Genomic DNA, 20148 nt, shown 5'->3' with positions numbered 1-20148 from the left:
AAGACCCCTTTCACACTGAGGTGCTTTTCAGGCGTTTTAGTGCTAAAAATAGCGCCTGAAAAACACCTCCTATGCCTCCCTAGTGTGAAAGCCCGAGTGCTTTCACACTGGGGCAGTGCACTTGCGGGACGTTCTGAAAAGTCCTGCAAGCAGCATCTTTGGGCTGTTTTGGGACACCGCTCCCAAAATGCCCTGCCCATTGAAATGAATGGCGCCTGCAAAGCGATTCCGCAGCGCCGCAACACATGCGCTTTTAACCCTTCTTCGGCCACTAGTGGGGGTTAAAAGCACCCCGCTAGTGGCCCAATGGCAATCACAGATTCCCTGCTGATCAGAACGGAGCGGATGCAGGGCCGGTGCTATCGCTAGGCAAAGTAGGCAGGCGCCTAGTGCGCACTGCTGCCTAGGGGCGCCACTGGTTTTCCTCCATGTCTGCAGGCTGCATCATGTAACTAACTCAGTCTCAGGCAGCTGCTCTGTCCGACCAATGGTTTATTTAGAGGTGCAGTGCAGCACTGGAGCCAGCGCTAGAGGAAGCAGAGCAGATGCTTCCTGTATAGCGCTGCCTCCTGTCACATGGGCAGGGCAAAGGGGGTGGAGCCAATGGGGATGGCAAAATTAGGTTTCGCCTAGGGTGTCAAAAATCCTTGCACCAGTCCTGGGCGGATGATAGATCTGTGTCCCCTCAATTTAAGTAGAACGGACACAGACACAGCCCATACTGCTCTATGGGCTCCCGGGAGTAATTGGGCTGTCCATTTATACCCAGCTGCTTCTGATCTGGTCTGCCCAAATGGGAGAGGACGTGGTCAACAGGTGTAAACGGACACAAGTCCGTTTAGACTCGCCAGTCGATTGGAATGCATGGACCATCTAATCAGGCCTCCTTAAAAACTGACAGGTGGACCTGATTGGATCGCCCAAATGAAAGGACCCTGAAAGCATCTCTATGTAATCCTACGTATCCATGCACACACAGGCATTTACAGCTGTATAAGAAGAGGAGCATTTACAGGCTGAAAAAAAAAAACTCATCAAAAGCATGTTCAGGAGAAGAGCTTTTAAACTAAGACTTGATGCATCTAAACACTAAGCGCAATTGATCGTTGATGCATTCCAATGACTAGAATAAATTATTACACTGGCCAATGGAATCCATTAATGCTCAAATGCTTGTGCAATAGGTGGCTTTACCCTAGGTTCACACCTTTGCGGTTTTTAGTGCGTTTTGCAGTTTGCAGAAACGCACTACAGTCCATTTAACATAGTTTCCTATGGTATAAGTTCAGGTTTATGCGTTTTGCGGGAAAGGGTCAGGGACTTGCCGATTTGCGGACTTCAATGGAATCGCACCAGAAACGCAAGTGTTGTGTGATGCGATTTTTGATGTGTTTTGCGGTTCTTATTTTAACACTGCATATAGCTGGTTGCTAAGCAGGGGGCTGGGAAGCCGGCCGCCACGTCCTTACCAAACGATGTGTCATCAGCTGTCAGCTGGTTCCCCTGCTGACAGCTGAATGTAAAAAAGAAAAATATCCGGCAAAAAAAAATAGCAAAAAAAACGGCATGCCCCCCCCAGTCCATACCAGGCCCTTTGGGTCTATTATGGATTCGGAAGGCCCCAAAAAAAAATGGCTTGGGGTCCCCGCCAAAGCCCATACCAAAACCTTATCCGAGCATGCAGCCCGGCAGGTCAGGCAAGGAAGGGGAAGAGCGAGCAGTGTGTAAACTGTGTTTACAGTGTGTTTAAAGAGAAAAAAACCTGCAAAATGCATGAAAACTGCATGCAAAAACGCATTAAAAACCAAGGGTTTAAAAACGCAAAATGCAGTGAAAAACACATCAAGCGCAGCCGCATAGATGTGAACCTAGACTTAGGGGCACTTTTAAGCAGCTTTTCTCCTTCCAGGAGCTCTGGCATTCAGAGAAAAACGCCCTGTGTGCATGAGGCCATATAGTGCTGACGATTTTTGTAGAGCTTTACCTATTGTACAATCACATCAGTCCCTGCCCTCAAGTACAATCTAAGGCCCCTGACTCACATTTATATACTGGGGCCAATTTAGACATGAGACAGTTAACCACTTGAGCGCTGGAAGATTTTACCCCCTTCCTGGCCTGGCCATTTTTTGCTATGTAGCACTGCACTATTTGCACGGTCATACAACACTGTACCCAAACAAAATTTACATCATTTTTTTCGTACAAATAGAGCTTTCTTTTAGTGGTATTTGATCACCACTGTTTTTTTGGAGTTTTTTTGCAATATAAACTGAAAAAGACCCAAAATGTAAAAAAAAAAAAATAAATAAATAAACAATATTTTTTACTTTCTGCTATAAAACATATCCAATACAAAAATCAAATTTCTTCATAAATTTAGACCAAAATGTAATCTGCTACATGTCTTTGGTTAAAAAAAAAAAAAAATCACAATAAGTGTATATTGATTGGTTTGCATGAATCTTATAGCGTCTTCAAACTATGGTATATATACTACTGGTATTTTTTTAATACTACTAACGGCGGTGATCATAGACTTATAGTGGAACTATGATGGAGTGCAGCGTTCAATCTGACACTTACTGACACTGGGTGGGAACTAACTTCCACTGACATCACCAGAGACACTAATACAGTGATCAGTGATAATACTATACACTGTCACTGTACGAATGGCACTGGCTGGGAAGGGATTAACATCTAGGTCAATCAAGCAGTTAAATGTGTGCCTAACAATGTTTAGTGTGTGTAGTATGTGCTGCTTTTACTAAAAAATGTGCTGATTTCTACTCCCTGCTTTGCAGGGAGGAAAAAATGGGCACATTGCTGCTGTCTGTAGAGAGCTCTATGTTTTTTACCAACACAGGGCTCCCTTCTGTTATTCGCTCAGCCAATCAGCAGGAGCAGGTGCCAGCCATAAATCAGTGGCCAGGCATTTTTTGCTATGCACATCTTAAATAAACATGTATTTAATAAAATAAAAATAAAATGATATGTTAACCACTTGACCTCCGGAAGATTTTACCCCGTTCGTGACCAGGTAATTTTTTGCTATTTAGCACTGCGCTACTTTAACCAGTAATTGCGTGGTCATGCAACACTGTACCCAAACAAAATTTATATAATTTTTTTCACATAAATAAAGCTTTCTTTTGGTGGTATTTAATCACCACTGGGTTTTTTTTATTTTTGGAAATATAAATGAAAAAAGACAGAATGTTTTGAAAAAAAAATCTCATATATTTTTTTCAAAATTGTATTCTGCTACATGTTGTGGAAAGTCAGCCTGAGAAGAGTTAATGAAATAGGGCAAGGACTTCCCTTTCAGGCCTGCTTATTAGGCGTCTGGTCAGTGAGACTGAGGGAATGGCTGTTTAGCTATCAATGCTGAGAGGAGCTTGAAGCTGGAAGGACCCCTGTTGCCTCTGACTTGACCTGCTGGATGAGCTTGCCTGAATTGGGACTGTACTATGTTATATGCTGTGGCTGGGATGCTGAGCATTGTTTAAAATGGACTGTCATATACGGCTAAGAAGCGTTGTTTTGCTGTTTTGAACTCCTATGAAAACAAAGCATGCCGATTTTTCTGTTGTTTTCGCTGAATAAAGCCTTTTAAAGTGGTGTTCCGGCCGAAATTATACTTTTAAAATAAAATACCCCTATAATACACAAGCTTAATGTATTCTAGTAAAGTTAGTCTGTAAACTAAGGTCTGTTTTGTTAGTTTATAGCAGTAGTTTGTTATTTTATAAACTTATAGCAGGCCGTGGCCATCTTAAGTGTGGGCATCTGAAGCCAGACTGTATTTCTTCCTGGATCTCATCCTTGCAGATCTCGCACATGCTCAGTGCAGTACAAGCAGTGTAATAGGTTTCAGGTCAGGTTTCCATAGCAACGGCAGTTTCAGAGGAAGTTGCCGCCCCTTCCCAGAAGGCATTGCAAACAGGAAATGATGCGATGGGCCGCGGCCAGGAGGAGGAAGTGAAAAATGAATACAGCAGATATACAGTAGGTGCTGAGAAAAAAAATAAAAAAAATATCCAATTTGTTTACAGTGCACAGTTTAGTGAGGGATGCTGAAGAGTTGTAAAAGTGGGTGGAACTCCACTTTAAGTTGACTAAACTGTCTTATAGCTACCTGATAACCCCTCGGATCCTTACAAGTGGTGGAGGATGCGGGCAGTTTGAGGGGTGCAAGCCAATCCAATGTCCTGGGTTAAAGTTGTACAGACTATGAGGTCTTCTGAACAAGCATGGAGGATGTGGTTAAGCAGCTGGTACTAGCTAATGCACAGGCCCGCCATCATGAGCAGGCCCTGGTACAAGCACAGGACCGTCAGAGCGATCCCGGTGCAGACAGTCGCTGTACAGCACGAAACAAACTGCCTACTGAGTGAACAGATAGTGGGATTACAAAAGGCAATGACCCAGCAGGCTGAAATAAAAGGTGACCCCGCTTCCAAGAGTGACGAAGAGTGCAAAAGCAACAGAAAATGTTGAATTATACCTTTATACCATTATACCGCGATGTTTGAGCGGATTGCAGCAAAGGAAGGTCTGCCTAACAAAGACTGGGCAGATGTGATGACTTCTTTCCTGACCACAGATCCCCAACAGGCATACTGTGACTTGGCCGCTCAGTTATCAGGGACTATAAGCTGCTGAAAGCAGAAATTCTAGCAAGGCTGGGAGTGACTGTTGCAGGGCCGAGTCTGTGGCTGGCCGCTTTGACAAGGCTAAGCCTGCCCGTGTGCAGCTGTACCACCTAATGCACTTGTTCTAGGACTGGCTAAAACCTGAGGAAAAGACACCCACTCAGATCGTGGAAATAGTTGTACTGGACCATTTTCTGTAGGGGCTTCCTAGGGAGCTCCATCGATGGGTAGCTCAGTTTGATCCACAGTCCCTGGATGAGATGATGTGATGGCTGCTACAGTTGTGCGTAAAGTGTTCAGGAGAGTCTGCCTATTACCAGATAGCTGGCACGCTCCAAGGAGGTGCATTCCAGTGCCAAGATGGCACCTGTTGAACGCATGGTGTCTGCTCGGGTACCTGGCACTGCTGCCAGGAGCACCCTAACGCCAAATCCTTCTGAGAGTCGGCCGGGAGAACGGGAACCCCCGTGAAGGTCGCTGTTGGTCCTGCCAACAACTGGGTCGTATGACGGCCCAGTGTCCAAGGCAGGACGAGCCAATGGAATGTGACATGGTTAAACATGGCTCTATGTTTGCTTTTGCTGCTGGTCCCTTGAACAATCTAAGCCCGCTTGAGAGTGTGGTGCGGGTTAATGGACAAGAGGTTATAGCACTTCTTGAGTGGGGTTACCCTGCTCCAATCGGACAGGTTGCAGGGTAAGTTGATACCCAGGAAAAAGATTGGAGTGGTCTCTGTACATGGAGTTGTCAAGGACTATCCAATGGCCCGTGTAACCCTGTCCACAACAGCAGGTACTGCTACACCGAGAGTTGGGGTGATCCCGACATTACCTCATGATTTCCTAATTGGGTGAGACTGCCCCCTATTTTGGGACTTGTATGAACAAAAGTTCAAAGGCTCAGCGGCCTCCACTAAAAAGGAGAAACCCCCATGTGAAGTGTTTAATACTGTGTTACAGGAGGTAAACAGTAAAGAAATGTGTCAGATGTGTGAACCTGCAGGAGCTGACCTAAATCCCCTGGATATGGTTGCAGGATTGGAGGTGAAGCGTTCTCCCTCTGATGGTGACTTTTTACCGATGATGCTACCGGACGACCGTTTGGCTGAGTTTAAAAGGTGGCCCAGAAACCACTGGGCTGAATTAGTGCAACCGCCCACACAGAGGAGTACCAAGACGTATACCGCCTAATGGTACCGGATAGAGTTAACTATGATAGGTTTACAGCAGCAATCTGGTCTACATGCTATGGATGCAGAGTAGAAAGAGGACATAGACCTGGGAGTGTGCATTGGAAAAAGGATGCCCTTTCCCAGGCCTTTGGCCATTGTGGTATACATTGTCCATCCCCAGGCCTGGAACAATGGGGGGGGGGGGGATATGTAAAAAGTCAGCCTGGGAAGGGTTAATGAAACCGGGAAAGTACTTCCCTTTCAGGCCTGCTTATTAGGCACCTGGTCAGAGAGGCTGAGGGGAATGGCTGTTTAACTATCAATGCTGAGAGGAGCTTGAAGCTGGAAGGACCGCTGTTGCCTCTGACTTGAACCTGCTGGGTGAGCTTGCTTCAGTTGGGACTGTACTATGTTATATGCTATGGCTGGGATGCTGAGCATTGTTTAAAATTGACATATATGGCTAAGAAGAGTTGTTTTGCTGTTTTGAACTGCCTATGAAGACAAAGCATGTCAATTTTTCTGTTTTCGCTGAATAAAGCCTTTTGAGTTGACTAACAGGGATAGGCCGAACGGACCCCTGTTTGGTTCGCACCAGAACTTTTGAACACCGCGAAAGTTCGGACACGAATAACGAACCCCATTAAAGTCAATGGGACCCGAACGTCAAAAATCAAGAGTGTCCATTTTGAAGGCTTATATGCAAGTAATTGGGCATACAATGCCTATAGGGGTCCGGGTCCTGCCCTGTGGGACATGTATCAATAAAAAAAAAAATTTGTGAAAAACGTCATTTTTAAATGAGCAATGATTTTTTGATTTTTAAAGTGAAAGTATAAAAATGAAAAATTCCTTCCAATATAGTGCCTGGGGGGGTCCCCTTAGTTTACCTCTAAAGTGGCAGATCTGTACCATGTCTAGAATCTGCTGCAGCAATAATTGCATTTATAAAGCCAAAAAAAAAATGACATTTTCCCTGCATGCTGCCGTTATTTTGCTCAGCAACAGCTGGGGAGCCAGTGTGTATGGTGAGGCCACAATGTAGTACACTGGGAACAATATTAGAGATTTTTTGGATACATTCTGGTGTCACTTTGACTTTGGATAGAAGTAACGGGTGCGTAAAAATTGGTCTTTGGGTGTTGGTGGCGCCTTCCAACAGTAACCCTATAGAGGTACTCTTGATGAAAGCAAGAATTGGCCTTGCTGAAAAAAATTGCAATGATATGCACCTGTCAAACTGGTGCTGAAAAATTGGTCTTTGGGTGTTAATTGTTCCCATGAAACCTATACCAAAAACATTCTTCCAGATGAAATGATTGAACACCCTCAAAGCTAGGCAGCCTCAAAGTCCTGCAGAGATTCCACATCCCAAAAAGACTTAATCAGTGATATCGGCATCAGGGGCTTCATAGCTGGTAATCCACGACTGATTAATTTTTATAAAAGTTCAACGGGCCACAGAGTCTGTGGACATACGCGTTCTATGATCAGTAATGAAACCTCCTGCAGCACTGAATGCCCGTTCTGAAAACACGCTAGATGCAGGGCAGCCCAACAACTCAGTAACATACTGGGCAAGTTCTGGCCAGTGGTCTATTCTCATGACCCAGTAAGTCAGTGGATCGTCAGCTGGAAAGCTCTCCATTTATGTTTTGGCCCCCGAGGTAACGTGATGCAGACGCTTCCGATGGGATGTGGAAGCTGACAGTCCTGGGCTGCAAGGACTAAAAAAATTCTGAAATACCTCACTTAGGCGGACGCCTTTTCCAACGCTCCTCTCTTGACCAACAGAAGACTCAAACGTTTTCCACGACACTGTAACCTACTGGAGTCAGGAAAAACGTTCAATAAAATCCTCTTTAGCGTGTCCTCAAGAGATTTTATCTTCTACACTTTCTGTGGGGACGGGATGAGCTCTGAGACCTTCCCCTTATAACGGTGGTCAAGGAGGGTTGCCAACCAGTAATCATCCTTCTACTTTATGCCACGTATTCCTGGGTCCTTTCGCAGGCTTTGAAGCATGAGGTTGTTCATGTGCCTCAAATTTGCAGAGGCTTGAGAAGCAGACTCCTCGGGATCACTCAGGATGACAGCATCTGGAACTCCCTCCTCCCAGCCACGTACCACAGAACTCCCTCCTCCCAGTCACGACAAGGGTCCTGGGGTTGGAAAGCCATCGCTTACAGATTGACACATGTCTTCCTCTTCTTCGAAGCCTATGAAAGTGCCAGAATCCTCCTCCTCATCCTCCTCCCCTCTCTCCTCGTGTGTGTTCTGTGACATAGGAATGATGGTGTCTGGATAAAGTGGGCCTTGAGAGGAAAGGAAGTCCTCCTCTTCCTCCTGCTGCTCTGCCTCCAGTGCCCTGTCCATAATGCCACGCAGAGTCTGCTCCAGCAAGAACACAACAGGGATTGTGTCACTGATGCATGCACCATCACTGCTCACCATCCTTGTGGCCTTCTCAAATAGTGACAATACAGTGCATGTATCCTTAATGATCAGCCACTGGCGTGGGGGAAAAAAAGCAGAGGCGGCCCAAGCCTGTCATTGTGCCGTACTGGCACAGATACTCGTTGACGGCCCTTTGCTGCATGTAAAGCCACTGCAGCATTCCCAAGTTGAGTTCCACCTGGTGGGCATGTCACAAATCAAGCGGTTTACGGGCAGGTGGAATTCCCGCTGAATTTCAGCCAACCAAGCACTGGCTGTGTATGACCGCCTGAAATGGCTACAGACACTTCTGGCCTGTTTTAGTACATCTTGCAACCCTGGGTACGTACTTAGGAAACGATGCACTACCAAATTGAGGACATGTGCCAGGCATGGCACATGTGTCAACTTTCCCTGTCTAAGGGCGGACAGAAGGTTTAAGCCATTATCGGACACCACCATTCCTGGCTCCTCCTGGCGTGGTGTGAATATTCACTTTTCTAACACTGAACCGCCAATTGGGACGCGCGGGTCTGTTACCCGTCACCTGATTGGCTGAAAGGACAGGCGCTGCTATTGGATGCCTATCAGGAGAAGGGGAGGAGACGCATGGAGGACACAGCTTGCTGCTGTCTGACCCGCTGCAAGGTCCCACAGCTCACCGCCGTCACTAGCTGCCTCACCCACCACCGAGATAGGGTAAGTGATGGTCAGAGGGCGAGCAGGCGCAGGGGTCACAGTGGCAACTTTTGATGGGCACACTGGCAGCATTTGATAGGCACAGTGGCAGCATTTGATGGCACAAGGCTGCATTTGATGGGCACAGTGAGGCTGCAATTGATGATTTTTATTTCAGTATTTAGAATTTTTCAGTTTGTTTGCGCGCCCCCCCCCCCCCAAAAAAAAAAAAAAAATTTTGAGCACCACCCACCACTGGTCACAAGTAGTAACAGAATAACAGAATAGCAAACATTGTGTGGGCTTCTAGAGTGAAATGTCAAAATCTGAGAGGCTGCAGGACTTGTTCAGTGCAGATTTATGTGAGGTGGAGAGCAGAAAGGAACAGGAGAAAGTGAACTGGAAAGAGGAGGGGACGAGTATCCGTATGAGTGATTTACTGCATGGTCTTACCGGGAAGATGTACAGCCATGTAGTACAGGGAGGGAGGAGAAATGAAGCAGGGGTGAAAGATGCCGATGAAATGAAAGTAAACTTGTGAAAGTGAAAGTAACTTTTATCCTCTCTCACCTCTGATCACTGCAGGAAGTTCACTAATTTCATTCAGTTCTGCAGCTTCTGTTCAGCTTTCTCCTGCATCAGAGTTGCTTCTTCCCACACCCACTAAGACAAAAAGCCTGCGGGATGAATTTGGAGAGAAGGACAATGCACTTTGTTTACCCATTGGCTGAGGAGGCAGCAGCACCTCCCCCTGCTGCCTCCTTAGCCAACAGGTAGCTGAAGCTCATCATAAGTGCCTTCCTCCCTCCCTTCTGACATCAGATGCGGGCAGACTGGGAACAAACATACTGTATTTTTAACTGGTCTTACCAGTGGCAGTGCGGCTCCCGCAACTGATAGGCTACACTAGCCTAGCTGCTGCAACATTAACTGATGCTTTGGGGGGGTTGGACCCCCCCGACCCCCCCTTATCTACGTCCCTGTGTACCAACATAAATGTCATGCCTATGTGCCTCATGCCTTTAAATTCCACAGGGCAAACTAGCTGTTCCTATTGTATATGTTGAATAGGGATGGGGGCATTACCATTTTTGTTGATTGAATTATGATTAGGTGAGCGACACCTTTATAGCCCATTGTGACCTGATACCTATTAAATTGTGTATTAGGTGAAATGATGCGTTATATTTTTTTCATTATTAAAGCGGGGGTCCACCTATCTATCTTTTTTTTTTTTTTTTTGAGTTCATTCACAAACTTTTCTTCTCAGCATTACATACTCACATATTGTGTGTAATATGTCCGCCTGTGTCAGATTTCGTCGGAAAGAATAACTTATATTATTCACTGCAGGCGGTTTCAATCTTCATTGTGGGCATTTGAAGCCCACAAGCATTTATTTCCTGGATGTGGTGAATGCTGTGCTCCCAGCATTCACCGCTCGTTCCCGCACATGCTCAGTGGCATCCTGGGAAGCCTGGGACTAGCTCCCAGGAGTCTGGCAGAGGCTAGAAACACGCCTACTCCCACGGGATGAGAACCAGGAAGTGCAAAGAAGAATAGAAAAATAAAAGGTAATTACGGCGATTTAAATTTTTTTTAAACGGCATGTCAGCATCTAGGCAAGGAAGAGAATACATACAGATATTGTTCAAAATTTGGGTGGAACTCCACTTTAAGGGCTATGTACTTGTCTTTGATAGGATCTTGGTCTTTCAATCCTTATCCATACATTGCCATGTGCTGCATCTGGTTGTTTTGTTTGGGTGTCATGGGCCCCTTCCACAGTTCCCAGGTCAGACACCCTGCAGTGGTTGTCATTTGGAGGTGTTACACCTATGTTGTTTATATTAATTATCAAGTTGGGTTCTTGTAGACAATATATGGAAGGCATCTACTGAAGAAGTGAAAATAATGTTCATGAAACGCACTGAGCTTTAGAATGCATTCTCCCCTTTTTTATTGGATGTGGAATGATTATTTTAGGAATTGTATACTTTATGTTGATACTTGTCATGTATAAGAACCAACAAACCCTCTGATTATGTATTAACAATTTCATGTGGTGTTGAATAAATTGATATTGCATAACCCCACTATATGTCATGCCTCATTTAAAGTCCCACAGGTTTCTATTGTATAGATTTGGAATATTTGTGTGTACAAGGTCCTTATTACATTTAGTGTCACCCATTTACCGCATTCTTCACGAAGCAACTCCTCTCTCAGGTAAAACTCACTCTTATATGCGTAAATGGGCACATTTACTACAGCGGCCTATTACCCACAATTATAGGAAAAGATCTGCATTTCTGCTTTTAAGTCTTCCAAATGTGTGGTGTAGAGAGAGAGAGAGAGACCGCTCTTAAAATACTGATGTTTTTATATAGGACCCCAGAGGTCAAATACCACCAAGACCCTTCTCATTCAGCCCTGTGGTCTTGAAGTGGGCTCACACTTTCATATATTTTGGTATTGCCCCGAATATGGCCTTTCTGGGCTGATGTGATTTTGTTACTGCAAATGGTGTTTGGTTTGTCTCTCCTACTTGACTCTGTTCATTACTTACTGGGTCTTCCCTTCTCCGATAGTGCAAAACCCTTTAAGCGTTGATTTCTTATATCCCCCTGGCTGCCAAGAGAGCCATTCCACTATGTTGCTTGTCAACTGACCCACAGTCTCAGCCTCAAATTTTACATCTTATAGCTGAAATCTGGAGAATGGAATACCTAACTGTAAATGTATTATCCTGACTTATGTCACCTTTAACTGTATTGTATTCAACCAATACATTTGATTTCTGGTGTGTACACTTTTCTCATGACTCCCCACACTATATATCAGTTAAGAAGCTGTTCTTGCCAGTAGTTTGTTCTTTGGCTTTTATGTTACAATTCCTCAATTATATGTCTATGTAATGCCTATGGCGATTCTACTCTCCTTTTGTGTTTTTGATATGACCATTATTGACTGTTTCTTTTATTTATTTATTTTTTTTTAATTTTTTTTGCTTTTTGTATATTGTCAATTTTATCCTTTTTGTTATCTGTCTTTTACTGCAACCAATAAAAACTAAATTATTAAAAAAAAAAAACTCCCACTGCTAATGAATGTGTGGGTTTTCATAAATTAGGGATGCGGTGCCCATGATTGCCCATCAATCTTTTTGACATTTCTTGGTCTAAATTATTAGAATCTAGAATTACTTGGCTATTGCTTATCAAATTTTTTTTTTACATATCTTGGCAGTATATACTGTGTATCTGTAAATTCTATCTTAAAATTGTTTGAATAAAAAGTTATTTGACTCTAGCATCTCAGACCCAGGTACATATATTTTTCAGTAGCAAGCTGATGCCTAAAGTGATTCAGCTAATAAACAAAATGTATTACTATATGTGCCAGCAGATGCATGGTGAGGGCTCCTGGCCATCTGAGCCCTGCCTGCATCAGGCTTTGCTCAATGTAGCCAAAGTGCCCCCTTAATAAACCTGACTATTTAACTTAACACAGTGTAAAACATTTATTAGCAACAACCCATCATGAGTACAACCAGATAAAGTTGGGTCTCCAGCAGGCCTATAAAATATCCTTTTCATGAGAAAAATATGGGAGTTGCCATTCTTGCCATCTTTTGTTAATATCTTGCCTGTTATACTGACCCACTGTCCTCAATTGTTCTTTTGTGGAAGAACAAAATAATTATACATATCCCCGATTTTGCAGAAAAGCTACCCTATCTTTTACTGATCATTTGAAAATGTCAAAGGAAAAAGGTGTCCCTTTCCTACAGATTATCACTTTACCTAAATTATCTCCCTTCTCTTTTTATATAAATTAGGATACAGGTGGGTGGGGCTTAAGGCGCCCTAAAGGGGAACTCTAGATTCTTTGCTCATCAATGCTCAGCAGTGCAGGCGGAGGCCACGATCATAAGAAATCTGCATTAAGGTGGCACTCCAGCTTAGAATCGAGCACACTTCGTGGCACAATTAACTCTTCAAATCTCATTCACTTCACACACAACGTTACACTTGACAAAGTGTGCACAGCCTTCCTTCCATGGTGCAGCACTTCTGAATGGATACCAGAGATCCCTCATCCCGCTCTCCAGCCGGGCTTTGATGTCACCTCACTCCCAGTAACCTACTAGAATTAAACCAACGATTCTACACTCTCAAGAATCTTCTTCAGACTTCTTTCCCCATAGCATATGGCTAGATACATTGGGGTTCCGAAAAGTGTGTCCGGTCTTGGGTACATAGGGGTACCTGGCACCAGGGAGGGTGTTACAAGCAGACACCCCCTCGCCACCAGATCGTACTATCCTCCATGCCAGTCACTCTGAACAACACTGAACAGATACCCCCTGGCAGCTTAAGCACCAATTCACTACTGGTTACTAATGGCAACGGTAATTAGATTTTCTCTTGCAGCATTCTCCACTTGTAGACCTTGAGTAGTATACATCCCCTGTTGTAAGCCCTGTTCTTTTGATCCACACATGCAACTTTTTGAGAGACTTCAGACCATGCAGTGAGTAGCTTTATAACTTTTACTGAAGTTTCTTGCAAGTACAGGGTTAACAGATCACGTTATTTCACAGTTCATTGCTGACACAGTTCCAGTTCATTCTAACTAACTAACTAGCTAATTTAGGCTGCCAATGCCTACCTCTAAGTAAGAGAGAGAGAGAGTCCTTGTCTAAGATCTATGTTCTGGTTCCAGTACCCCAACTGGGTACCCCAAGAGGGTGGCCATGTGTTCCTAGAGGAGCTACATCTTGCAGCACAGCTTATTGTCAGTTCCCATGAGGAAGGAAAAGCAAACTGAGAGACTGCCTCTACTTGTATTCATGGGCCAGCACAACAGGCAGGACCACAAACACCCGTGAATGAGCAGACTTTACTCCTTCCTAACTCCCTGGGCAGCTTGTTCACAGAACCCACTAACACTTCAGGAGGTACAGCCGACAAAAGATGTAAAATAGTAAGACTATGATGTCATCACACAAACATTGCAGCCATTGTCAGCAATCTCTCCTCCTGAAGCTGGCTGCTGGGGAGATCATGTGCATGGACCAGAGTTCCTTTACAGGGTAGTTAGTATAGGGCTTATGCCCCGTACACACGGTCGGATTTTCCGACACAAAGTTTGATAGCAGGATATAAAATTTTCCGACAACAAAATCTGATCGTTTAAATTCCGATCATGTGTACACAAATCCGACACACAAAGTGCCTCGCATGCTCAGAATAAATTAAGAGACGAAAGCTATTGGCTACTGCCCCGTTTATAGTCCCGAGGTACGTTTTTACGTCACCGCGTTCAGAACGTCATGTCATTGCTCTTCCATTCAACCCTGCTTTTCTCTTTCCCCACCTGTTTGGGATACTTTTTTACTGTGGCAACTATGCCTATGGATTACAAATACGTCCAGCGTTCTGTTATTACTAGGTGTTTCACTATGGATTACAAATATGTCCAGCATTCTGCTAATGCTAAAGACAGTAAAGTAAGCCTAAGAATATCTACTGTAAAAACAGAGTGTGACCTGACATAGCCACCATGGCAAGCCCCCATCCCTAATTACATGTATTTGCAGAGAGACATTGGTCATGGGACGTTGAATGAGGTGTATCACAAATAAAAAAGTAACAATGTAAGGGTACATAAGTGAAAATATTTATTTTACAAGCTGAAACATTACATTATCTCAAGGTACAAAATACAGTTGGTATAAGAACATATCCCCAAAAAGGCCATTCCAAGCTAACACATGATGAATAACAAATAAAGCTTAATTCATAGAGATAAATACATAATGATGCTTGCAACCATAGGTACATGATGAGTGTCCCTTATGGAAATCGAAAGTTTGAGGGGATGATGTGAACTCTATGCACGTTTCTTGGATTTGTCCATTCGTCAGGAGTGGAGAGAAAGAGGCGAATGGTAATATTATGGTGGTATAGTGCCACATCCAGTATTATAGCAAGAGAGAAAAGAGTTTCCCCTAAATGGACTTTAAAAGCACATAGTAGTATCTAATGGAGGAGTATACAGAGTATTTATAGTAGAAAATGTTTTTATTAATGATTAAACAACATTATAAAAAATACATATGGAAATGGAACAATGATTGTCTAAACAATGTCAACTATTGTCACCATGCTAGAAAGCATACAGAATATCCTCCTTACACACAACGCGTTTCGGAGTACAATTTTTGTCCTTCTTCAAGGGTAGATGAAGAGGAGAATGCATCTATGACATAATTTAAAAAATTGTAAGTTTCAAAAAATGAAAAGTTGTAATCATGGTGCATATTTATATCGAGTATATCAATTATTTAGTTACATAGTGTTTAGTAGCAAGGTCATTTTCAACATTTCATTATGTAATGTTTAAAAAGATGAAGGTAAGTAGCACGAAGAGCTGTGTCAATAGGGTTGCTATTTCAAGGCATATAGGCATCAGAAAAAAGAAAGTCTACGAAAGACTTAGTACTGTAGCTGCTATCCCCAAAAGAGAGACAGATCTCTCAACATTCCAAGGCAGAGGGATGGCCAGAAGGGTATACTGGGGCCCAAGATGGACAGCCCTGAAAATAGAAAAATTTATACTAGGTTGAAACTCCAAATGGGAGCAAAAATGTATAAATGTATATATTCATTTCTCTGAATATTGCCACAAGTGGGTAGATATAATGTACCTAGATATAGTAGATGCACACAAACGGAACAGAGGGCCGCAGAGTACTGATAATAAATGACAGCAACTGCAAAAAGTATAATAGTGATCCATCAATTAAAGATATCCACTAGATAATTTATATATTTTTTATATTCAATCAAAATTTATATGTATGTATGTGTTGATTGATAATAGTGCATAATAAATAAATAAAAAAATATATTGTATATCTTTGAATATATTAACTCAACAATTGCTCTCTGAATTTTTCATATACAGATGGTTAAATAATACTTCTATAAGTAATTTATGTATGGGTCCTTTCAGAAATCTAATTTAAGGCATAATAAACTTATGAAGAGCATAGTAGTGTTTAAGTAGTTAAATGCCTGATATGGTATTAATGAGCATGGCAGTGAATCTTATTTAAATCAGTAGTTTTTACCTTGGTTTGGGTAATAATTATACACGCCAGCCGCACATCCCGACATCCAGCAGGTAAGTGATGGGTGTGGGAGTGTGCCGGTCATGTATTTGTGTCAAACCCTCTCCAATCAGCTGGTGCAAGTAATTGCAAACAGTTGATGGAGAGGGGAAAACGGCAGGGAAGTCCTGTGAACCTGTGATAAATACATAATGATGTTTGCAACTATAGGTACATGATGAGTGTTCCTTATGGAAATCGAAAGTTTGGGGGCTTGATGTGAACTCTATGCACGTTTCGTGGATTTGTCCACTCGTCAGGAGTACAATGCCACAAATAGATATAAATCTAAATGAAAAATAGTGTATTGGTAAAAAGTTACCTAGGTTTAGAAAAAAAAAGGGGGGGGGGGCAAGGAATCCCATAATCACATGCTAGCTCAGAAAGCCGGCCCAGCCACTAATTAGGGGAAACAGAGGATGCCAGATACAATGCTAGGTCCGGGGCTGAGGCGGGGCCCCCCACCCAAAGCAAGGGTGCAGCAATGCAACGAGCCAGATAACCATTAGGTGATAATGTGAGGGGAATGTGGGAGAACACACCTGATCCACACTGAATCTGAAAGTATAAATGTACACATAAAAAGTGTAATGCCCAGTACACACGGTCGGACTTTGTTCGGACATTCCGACAACAAAATCCTAGGATTTTTTCCGACGGATGTTGGCTCAAACTTGTCTTGCATACACACGGTCACACAAAGTTGTCGGAAAATCTGATCGTTCTGAACGCGGTGACGTAAAACACGTACGTCGGGACTATAAACGGGGCAGTGGCCAATAGCTTTCATCTCTTTATTTATTCTGAGCATGCCTGGCACTTTGTCCGTCGGATTTGTGTACACACGATCGGAATTTCCGACAACGGATTTTGTTGTCGGAAAATTTTATCTCCTGCTCTCCAACTTTGTGTGTCGGAATATCCGATGAAAAATGTCCGATGGAGCCCACACACGGTCGGAATTTCCGACAACACGCTCCGATCGGACATTTTCCATCGGAAAATCCGACCGTGTGTACGGAGCATAATGAGTAAATGTGACAAAGTGCTTGTATCTGAAAATGTGTCCTTTTTCGTTTACATATTTTTTTTTAGTAGCATCTGCTCTCTTTATTTATAGTGTAAAACATGAATAACAAAAAGAAGGTGGTGGCTTCAGAATCAGCCAATCGGGCACTTGTATTCCTTCAAAAGAACCAGACACGTGTATATATTCAAATGGACTTCCAGTAGTGAGGTGTGCAAATGGTCATGTGCAGAGCCATGCAGCCTGTTGAGACACAAAGTGCCTCACAATTTGAACACTACTGTACAGGGCTCTGACCACGACCGTGTGCACATCTCCACCGCTACCACTAATGCGAGCCATACTCAACCATGGCCCAGTGGGCCAAAATTTTTGTTTGGGTATGCTATTGTTCCCATGTACACAGATCTGTTTGCTAGGAGCGTTAATGCAATCGCCATGAGGATGCCAGTCTCTTGGTGAGGCATAAACAAACATCCCTGAAAGGGCAAACAGATCTGCCGTGTCCACAGGAAGGTTTCCCCAATCAACGGTCTTCCACCGACGTCTGTATGTGCGAATATGCTCACATGAGCATATTGCAGCAAAACTGACACTGGGGGACATCTGACAACATACATTAATAAAAATTTCCACAACAGCATCTGCTACTAATCTAACTGAGCCTTGTGTTAGACTATCCAAACAGTGCCAGCCGGTCTTGGGTGTTGTAGTTCCACGAGCAATAGTTGTGCTGGAGGAGGAGTAGATCTGCAAGAAAGTTTGTGCAGGAGGCAGAGAAGTGTATATACTGGATGTATATAGTTGTCCCTGAAGACTTTACTACACTTATCAAGTGGGCATCCCATATTCCCAAGTTCAAATCCCCTAAATAAAACAAAAAAGCAAAGCTGCTAGGGCTGTTTCCTGACTCTGTGTGCTGTGAAAAATGTGGTGTGCCTGGCTGTGCAAGGTGGGGGATCCCATTCACCAGTGGCTCCTTCAGGTGTTGCGCTACATTTGGGGGCATCGTCGGGGATGTCCGCCTGTGGGTAACCTGCCAGCTGTTGTCCCTAGCAACCAGAATTCCAGAAGAGTCAGAAACTACACTTTGTTCAGGACCACTACAGGGGGCTAAAGCTGGGGAAAGGACTTGTGAGCTCTGCCTTCTTGTGACTGTCATTCAAATTTCATAGTAACCAGCAGGGGCTGCCATTGAAACTACCGCCCTGCATACCCAGTTGCCCCAACCGCAGCTGGGACAGACACTTGCATTATTAATCTGCTATTTAGTAACTTTACCATGTACTGTCACACGTAGCAACCACGGCGAGTGATCGTGGCCATGGATTACAAATACATCCAGCGATCTGCTAATGCTGGACCAAGTGAGTTTATCAAGTCAGCTTCAAGCTCCTGCTATCTACAGTAAAGTTGGCCTGGAGATATCTACTGTCTCCCATGGTGATCAGGGTAAGCTAACGGGTGCCTGTGGGAGGGACTGTCTTGATTCTGCTTATTACAGTGAGATATGTGCCATAGACTTTATTGTTACCCAGGGCAACCACAGTACAAGTCAGCTGCCTCCTGCTCCCAGTTGTTTGGGCACAGTCGGTGAAGAGCAACATGTTCGGACAAGTTCTGCAAGTATCAGTGTGCCTTCAAACTTCAGTACAGCTAACAAAGGGTTACAGCAGCACGCGTGAGAAAGGGCCTGCTAATTAGCATCGTTGTCTTCAGCCAGTTTGGAAGCTTGGGGGTGGAGCCACGCCCCGGAGGAGAACCAGCAAAAGAGAGGAGCAAGATGGCGGAAGGTGCACGTTGTGTATCCAGGGTTGACCTGGTTGCCTGAACTGCAGGAGCGGACACTGGTAGACACCAGTGTTCGATTGGGGGATTCACCCTCGGGATGATTGAGGGGCTGAGCGACTATGCCTGCTGTGTCCTGAATGCCGGATACCGACTGCGGTGATCAGTGCCTGGATCCAGTGCGATGAGATACTTACCGGGCTAGTATACAGCGAGCAGGGACCACAGTATTACTGAGTAGACCTGCAGGAGGAGAACTGTGCCTTTTACAGCAGCGGAAGTCCCGAAAGGCCGGAAAGGGCCTTGGATCATCCGTACAAGTTGGGGTAGAGTCTGAGCCTGGTGACTCCCCTGTGAAGAACAGCAACATTGGGGAAGAAGGATGGAGATCTGCCATGGCCTGCAGCCCAGCAGGGACCTGGTTACTGAGTACTGCCCAGCAGGAACCAGACACTGTCCCTAAAATGCTAACTGTGCCTATGTGCTCTGCTGACCACAACTGGAAGGAGCCAGTGCAGGCAGGAGATGTGCCCTTAGGTGAGACAGTGGGGGAAGGCAGTGACAGAGCCATGGACTGGGGGTCACCCAGACTGCAGGCAGAATTCGGGCCATTAGATGATGAGTTAACGGATTGGTCATCACACAGTAGCTCGAAGGAGGAATGGGAGTGGGGATACTCTCAGGAAAAGGAAGCAGTCCAGTCCAAGGCAGTGATGGTGCTAGATTCAGCTGAAGGGACCGGAGCAGCTGCAAAGCTCCCAGTCAGCGTCAGACAAACCTTCCTTGACAGACAATCCACCACCCAGACCAGAGCAGTTGAATTCAAGCAGTGGGTTAAGAGGTCCCCCAACTCTTGCATCCTTCCCAGAAAGGGGAAGCCAAGAGAACTGACCAGGTTTTTCAGGTTCCAGAGGGAATTTCAGCGCTAAACAGCTCCGGAGTAGGGTCTGGACTACCCCTGTGTCCCTCCCAACATTATGGACGCCATTGAGAACTCCCGGGGAGAGTGGGAGAATGATCTGGTGTGGGATTAAATGCACATCCCTAAGGGTGCCAGATTGTGAGGAGACCTTTAGTACATTCCCCAGGAGTGTAATCTACAAGGACAAAGTGGTAATCGTGAAAGCAGGACAGCCTGCTAGGAGCCTCTCTGTTGCTGCCAGGAGAGCATGGCAGCATGAGAAGATTGTCAAATCCTGATTTTTTTTCT

Source organism: Aquarana catesbeiana, linkage group LG05, assembly GCF_042186555.1.
Source record: "Aquarana catesbeiana isolate 2022-GZ linkage group LG05, ASM4218655v1, whole genome shotgun sequence".
Lineage (NCBI taxonomy): Eukaryota > Metazoa > Chordata > Amphibia > Anura > Ranidae > Aquarana > Aquarana catesbeiana.
Note: the sequence above shows the minus strand (reverse complement) of the source record.